The sequence below is a fragment of the Chrysochloris asiatica genome, unplaced genomic scaffold (assembly GCF_000296735.1).
Source record: "Chrysochloris asiatica unplaced genomic scaffold, ChrAsi1.0 scaffold00021, whole genome shotgun sequence".
NCBI lineage: Eukaryota > Metazoa > Chordata > Mammalia > Afrosoricida > Chrysochloridae > Chrysochloris > Chrysochloris asiatica.
The window spans coordinates 10,996,670-11,003,109 of record NW_006408539.1 but is presented as its reverse complement, the minus strand read 5'-3'; the positions used below and the strand labels follow the sequence as shown (position 1 = coordinate 11,003,109).

The following is a 6,440-nucleotide window of genomic DNA, read 5'->3' as shown; positions in this document are numbered from 1 at the left end:
TAGGACCATCAAGGAAGAAATGTACAAGCAGAATGCGGGACCTTATCCAGAGAAGCAGTGTCATGGAGAGGGGGAGCGGTTGAAGACTCTAGATTTATGAGAAGAGAGGGACTAAGAGCTGGAGGCCAGGAGGGAGACTTGCAGAATGTTCCCTTTGGAGATGTAAATTATCATCTATGCCTGAGTGTTTTTTGTTTTTTGTTTTTTGTTTTTAAAAAAAGCTAAAGTGGATAGAGGAACTCCTCCTGTTAACTGAGAGGATTATAATCATTGTAATGAAACAAGGTGTATGATTTGGTGAATGTAAAACTGATGATCTGCCTTGTAAACTTTCACTCAATGCACAGTAATAACCTTTAAAAAAAGAAATGAATTTTTGTAACAGCAGGAATAATAGAGATTGGTTGTCCTTTATCTAGGGTGACCACAGTCTTAATTTACATCTTATGCCCTGACCTCCCAGTCAACTGACCATTTGTTCCAGACAAAAGTGTCCCAGTTTAGATGATAAATTATATGTGTGCCCTTTTTGGCTCTCAAGGTCTGGTCGAAAAGAAAACTTCCTTCTGTCCCTGTGCTATTCTCCACACACACCAATTACTCCAATGTTGGAGAGCAGCAACAGCTTTTGATCCAACCTTCTCTGAACAAAGGTTCTTTTACTACAGGTAGAGCTAGCTCCAAGGAAGCTGGGGAAGGACCTTGGCTACTTAGAGCTGGGTCAGGCCAAGGAGAGCTGAAGAGGGAAAGACATTTCAGGTCCAGGCCTGTGGGAACTGTGTTTCTTAGAGATCTTCATGTTTCTTGACATCAGTCTTCCTCTAGGTCTAGAAATTCTCACCCCAGGAACCAGGTCCAAATGACATGCTCCACTCTTGGCTCTTCTTTCTAAGTGGTAGTTGGTAGGCCCCTCTCGCTTTCTGCTGGCGTGTTTAATCTATTTGACACCTCAAAAGAGAGTAACTCAGAATACAATCTAATCCTGTAGGTCAGGGGTTGGCTCGCATGTAGCAACAATTGTGAGGTTGGAGGAGGACTGACTGCCTAGTGTTTTCTTCTGTTGTGCTTAAGATTACAATGAGTTGGTATCAACTCAACAGCACTTAGCAACAACACCGTAAGAATCATAGTTTAGCCAAGTTGACAAATTGTTTGGCGGGAACAATATTCAATCCAATACACCCAGGGGGATTTCCAGCACTGGCGTGCCCTAGGGAACTCTTCTCAGACTCTTCATGCCATTTATGGGGACACTGTCATCCCATGTTGTCACTGTGTCCTCATAGTTGTTAAGTGTCGTTGAGTCAGTTCTCTATAGTGTTTCCAAAGAGCAGCTGATGGGTTTGAACCACCGACCTTTCGGTTAGCTGCCCAGTGCTGACCCTAAAGCACCACACATTGTGTCAAAGGTGGTTTTAAAGTATTTTCCCAGGAGAACTTCGAGGAGCAATGCAAGTCATGTGGCCAAGTCATCAGGCGATCAATGGGGCCACACTGGAGAGAGGGCCAAGCATGGGCCTCACGAGCCCTGCTATTTTCACCCACCCACTGTCAACTGTCAAATGGACCCTTCAAGAATGGCAGCACTTCAGAGAAAGCTGAAACAGAGGACTGGGGGGTGGGGTGGGGTAGGGGAGGTGGTAGTGGAGCCACAGAACAGGAGGGCACATCTGGTCTTTATTCCGCCAGGAAAATGAGAACAGAACTAGCATTGAGAGTCTCGTACTCATTTTCTGATCCTTGGTCCATTAAGTCACCATTTTCTTTTTCTCCTTCTAACTAACATGAGGTTTTTAGCCGTGGAACCTTCAAGATGTGCTCAAGCTAATGATCTCAAACAGCAATGTTTGTGAGGATGCGACAGGACCAGGTTTCATTCTGTTCTATGCAGGGTCACTATGAATCGGAACTGACTCAGCACCTAACAACATCTTAAAGGATACCCTGTAATTATTTTCTATGCTGTGCGCCTTAGAAATGGCCCTCTCCCCATTTTCACATAAATAGTAACAATTCCAGGCTCAGTTTTGCTTGGCTCTCCCCTAAGACTTGGTGCTCAATTCCACACAGCTTCAAGCCTCAGATGTTCTTACAGTGCTAAGAGATACAAACCCAATCAGCATCATTTTTTTAAATGAAGGATTTTAGATAAAACAAAACAAAAACTTATCTAAGCTTTAAAAATAAATCAGAGTTTTCCAAAGCTATTGACTTATTTCCAAACTAGGGGGGGGAGGAAATCCCTTGGAAACAACAGTGAGAGAAAACTGACGTTTCTGTGGCCCGAGCACATCTGCCAGTCAGCATGCACATGTTTCAACCAAACATGTATCTCCCTAGTCCTGTTCTTGTACTTAGGAAGATACTAGAATTCAACACTCCACAGCTAGAATGTAAGGTACTCACCAATGAATGTCTAATGTCCTGGTGTGGCATGGTGGGATAATGCACTAGACTGCTATGGGTCAGAACCGACTCGATGGCACTTAACAACAACAATCTCCCATGGAGTCCTGGTGTAGTGCTGCAGGTTAATGTGCTGGACTGCAAGATCGTCAGTGCAAACTCACCAGCCACTCCTCAGAAATTCAAATGGGGTTGCTATGAGTCGGAACTGACTCAACAGCACTTAACAACAACAAGAGACAAGTCAATTATTTGAAAACTACTTAGTTATGAATATGCATATTCAAAAATGATACTGTCCACTATGGAGTCCTAGTGTGGTGCTGTGGATTAATGTGCTGGACTGCAAAGTCGGTTCAAGCTTACCAGCTGCTCCTCGGAAACCCTACACAGGGTTACCATGAGTCAAAACTGACTCTACAGCACTTAATAACAATGAAGGTTAAGAATCTTGTAGGATAGGCACTGGACTGCTAACCCACTGGCTACTCCTTGGAAACCCTATACAGGGTAACTATGAGTTAAGAACTGACAGCGCTTAACACAACAAATGAGGGCTGAGTGTCCTCAGTAATAGTAACAATTACACACTTAGGTGCTAAAAGGTTGGAGGTTCAAGTTTATCCAGAGGTGCCTGGGAAGGAAAAAAACCTGGAAATCTAAATCAGCAATGAAAACCCTATGGAACACAGTTCTACTCCAATACACACAGGGCAGAGATGAGTACAGTCAACTTGGAGGTAACTTTTCTTTCTGGGTTTAATCTAAGGTGTTGTTGCTGTTGTTGTTGTTGTTAAGTGTCATCAAGTCAGTTTCGACTCATAGTGATCCTGTATAGGGTTTCTAAGGAGCAGCTGGTGAGTTTGAACCACCAATCTTGTGGTTCAAACTGACTTTGCGGTCCAGTGCTTTATCCCACAGCGCCACATCAGGACTCCTAGTCTAAGGATACTGTTGCTGTACGCTGTTGAGTTCATTTTGCTTCCTAATGACTCCATATATCAGAGCAGAACTGCCCCAGGGGATTTCATTGACTGTCATCTTTCTGGGCTCAGATGGCCGGGTTTTTTCTCCTGCAGGTTGTGGAGTGGGTATGAATCACTGAGATCTTAGTTCAAAGCTGGGAGTGCTTAACCATTGTGTCACCATGGTATGACTCCTTGGTATGAGGCTAAGAGGGATTAAAAGAAGAAAAAGACGTGGGCTCAAACTTCTTTGAAAGGTTTCATAGAAAAAGTAGATGCTACATGGGCTTTGATAACATAGATCATGGATAGGTCTAAAGAACCACCAGACATACTGCCATCACGATGGTTCAGAATCACAGTGACCCTATTAGGGTAGAACCGCCGGAGGGTTTCCTAGGTTATATTAGAGTAGAACTGCCCGAGGGTTTCCTAAATTATATTAGAGTAGAACCACCTGAGGGTTTCCCAGGTTATATTAGAGTAGAACCGCCCGAGGGTTTCCCAGGTTTATTAGAGTAGAACCACCTGAGGGTTTCCTTGGTTTATTAGAGTAGACCCGCCCGAGGGTTTCCTAGGTTATAAACTCTACGGAAGTAGAGTGCCACATCTTTCTCTTGTGGAACAGGTAGCTTTCAGTCAGCAGCTGAAGAGGGTGAATTTCTGGAAACAGTATTTCAGCAGGGTGAAAGGAGTTCAAACTCAGGGGTGAGCTCATGAGTCGACCAAAACTGTCGTTCTGACACAAAAGGGAAAAGCCAATTTCTCAGTCTGCGTCTCTGGTCCTACTGAGCCTCCATGTCAACAGGTGGTCAACCGCTGGGTCAGAGGCAGCAGGCCCGTCCCCAGCAGGACAGGCTGTCGCTGTGCCCTGTGTGTGAACGTCCCCCTGCTTGAGCACAGACTCACAGAACACACCCTCTGTTGGTCACTGGGAGAACCCACACACGTGAGTATGGAATTTTGAAAACAATTACACGGACACTTAAAATGACATCAGTTATATTTTTTTGGTAATTTCTCTACATACCATTTCAGTTATTTACCAATTTCTTTAATAGACACAAAAAAGGTACATGCTGAGGGGTAACACAGAAACTAAAGAGGCCTGCCAATCCAGCGGCAGCTAACGGTTCCTGTTGAGGCTCCTGGGGACAGGTTAATAGGGAGAATGAGACCATGTTACTAATGGTCTCCTAGGTCAGGATGAAGCACTCAAAGCAGAGGCACTAGAGGCAATAGTCCCAGGGTCAGATACGAGGACCAGCTATGCAATGACACGCAGCTAGCAGCAGTCAGCACTGCCCCCAGCATCAAACCCACAGGACACCCAGAGCTGCTCGTCAGTAATGAAGGGGAGATGGGAGCCTGTTCTCATCAAGAGCTGGGCTGCAGGTGGTCCCTTTTGGATGGGAGTGCTATTTGCCTGTAGATGAGGACACACGGACTAGACATCCTCTAGTGTCTCTGCCATGTCTCACATCAAAGGGTCTTTGTTCTCCAAAACCTGGTTCCAATCAGTTCGCAGTGACCGTAACAGCACTTCACAGAGAGCCCGTGGAGAAGAGAACTGACTTAAGAGTGAGATACGCAGCCCTCAAAACAAGAAAGGCCAGCCTGCTTGCTGCCAGCGTTTCAGGAAAAAGCCACGGAAATCACCAAGTTTTTTATTTTAGAAATTACTCTTTTTTAAACAATGTGAAGTTGGTGTGAATAAACCCAACATAATATATACCCATTGATTCTGTTTCTACATGAACCGTTCAGTAACAGTGGGTACACGCTTCACATCGTCTCCCCATTCTCTTCACGCATGATCCCCTAAACTTCTCATCCGTGCTTTACAGTTGCTGCAGACAATTTGACCCCATACAGATAACTCTTCAGAAGAACACGTGGTCCTGGCGGACATCCATTACTAGTTTATCTAAGCCATTGTTTACAGATGGCTTCAGGGAAAAATTTCAGTTCCTGGCCAAGGAGTAAACGTTTTAATTCAGATACGACATGCTATACAATATATAGTGCTTTCCTAGGAAGACAATGATCCTTTTATGTTTTCCTAAGTTCAGTGTTTTTGTTTGTTTTCAGTTTTTTTAAAAATATATTGAAATGAGCAATTATACTCCCAAACTCTATTTTCTTTTCTAATGAAAACGTTAGAGTCTAACATCCTTATGAAATATGCCCATGCAATCTGCCCAAGGAATCCTGGTGTGCCTCTGTGGGCTAATGCATCAGACTGCAGACATCTGAACTGCAAGGTTGGTGGTTCAAGCTTACCAGCTGCTCCTTGGAAACCCTATACAGGGTCGCTATAGGGTGGAATTGACTCGATGGCACTTAACAACAACAATGTGCCCAAGCCTGCTGACTGTGTTATGAATACAAGGTCTAGACCTCCTGTTCAAAACCAGAAATTCTGGAGTTGGACTGGCCATCTTCCTTGTGAGACCCTTCAAGTGATTCTGACATGAATCTATCTTTATCTCAAAGTGCTGCCCCGATTCTTCAGAAACCCACCATGAACAAGCAACATACCTGGCTCCAAAGATGTCCTTTTTGGCGAGATCTATTCCAGAAACAACTTTTACTCTGAGAATACGTGATTCTCCCTGTTGGAAGAAAACATAAATTTAAAAACAGAGGTTCGGTAGATTACGCTCTCTCCCACCCAGCAGATAAAGGCAACGATTTCTACTCTGTCTGGTACAAAGGAATTCAAGGACAGGCAATTCTTCCTGACACTGAAGTCCCCATTCTACAATCCCAGGACTCTACAACCATCAAGTAGCCAGGTTAACTAAGCCCAAGGTTAATTCAAATGAGGTCATTAAGATCAATGAATAATTTCTGCAAACAAAAATTTCAATTAATGATTTCTGCTATTAAAAAAAAAAAATTGTCTCCCTATTCTACCAAGAACAGTCGCCAAGTGTGAAGATACATAAATGGTCAAGTGCAACAAGGTGCCGAAAATTTAATAACTCTTCCTTTGATATTTATATACTTGTGTGTGCAGTGTAAGATGGAAATCTGAAGTGGCAAAACACTTCATCACAGTCATTG

At 43.8% G+C, this 6,440-nt stretch overlaps 1 protein-coding gene across 3 annotated transcripts in view; it reads right to left on the bottom strand.

Annotated features, from left to right (window-relative positions):
• Positions 1-5,989, bottom strand: part of NEDD4L (neural precursor cell expressed, developmentally down-regulated 4-like, E3 ubiquitin protein ligase) — a 272,916-nt gene extending 266,927 nt beyond the window's left edge. For 2 of the 3 annotated variants that reach the window (XM_006837521.1, XM_006837523.1), the window contains exon 1: positions 5,913-5,989. The gene's annotated coding sequence lies outside the window, so the exon portion shown is untranslated. The remainder of the gene's footprint in view (positions 1-5,912) is intronic. The other variant, XM_006837520.1, reaches the window with a different exon arrangement.
• Between the last annotated feature and the right edge of the window lie 451 nt (positions 5,990-6,440).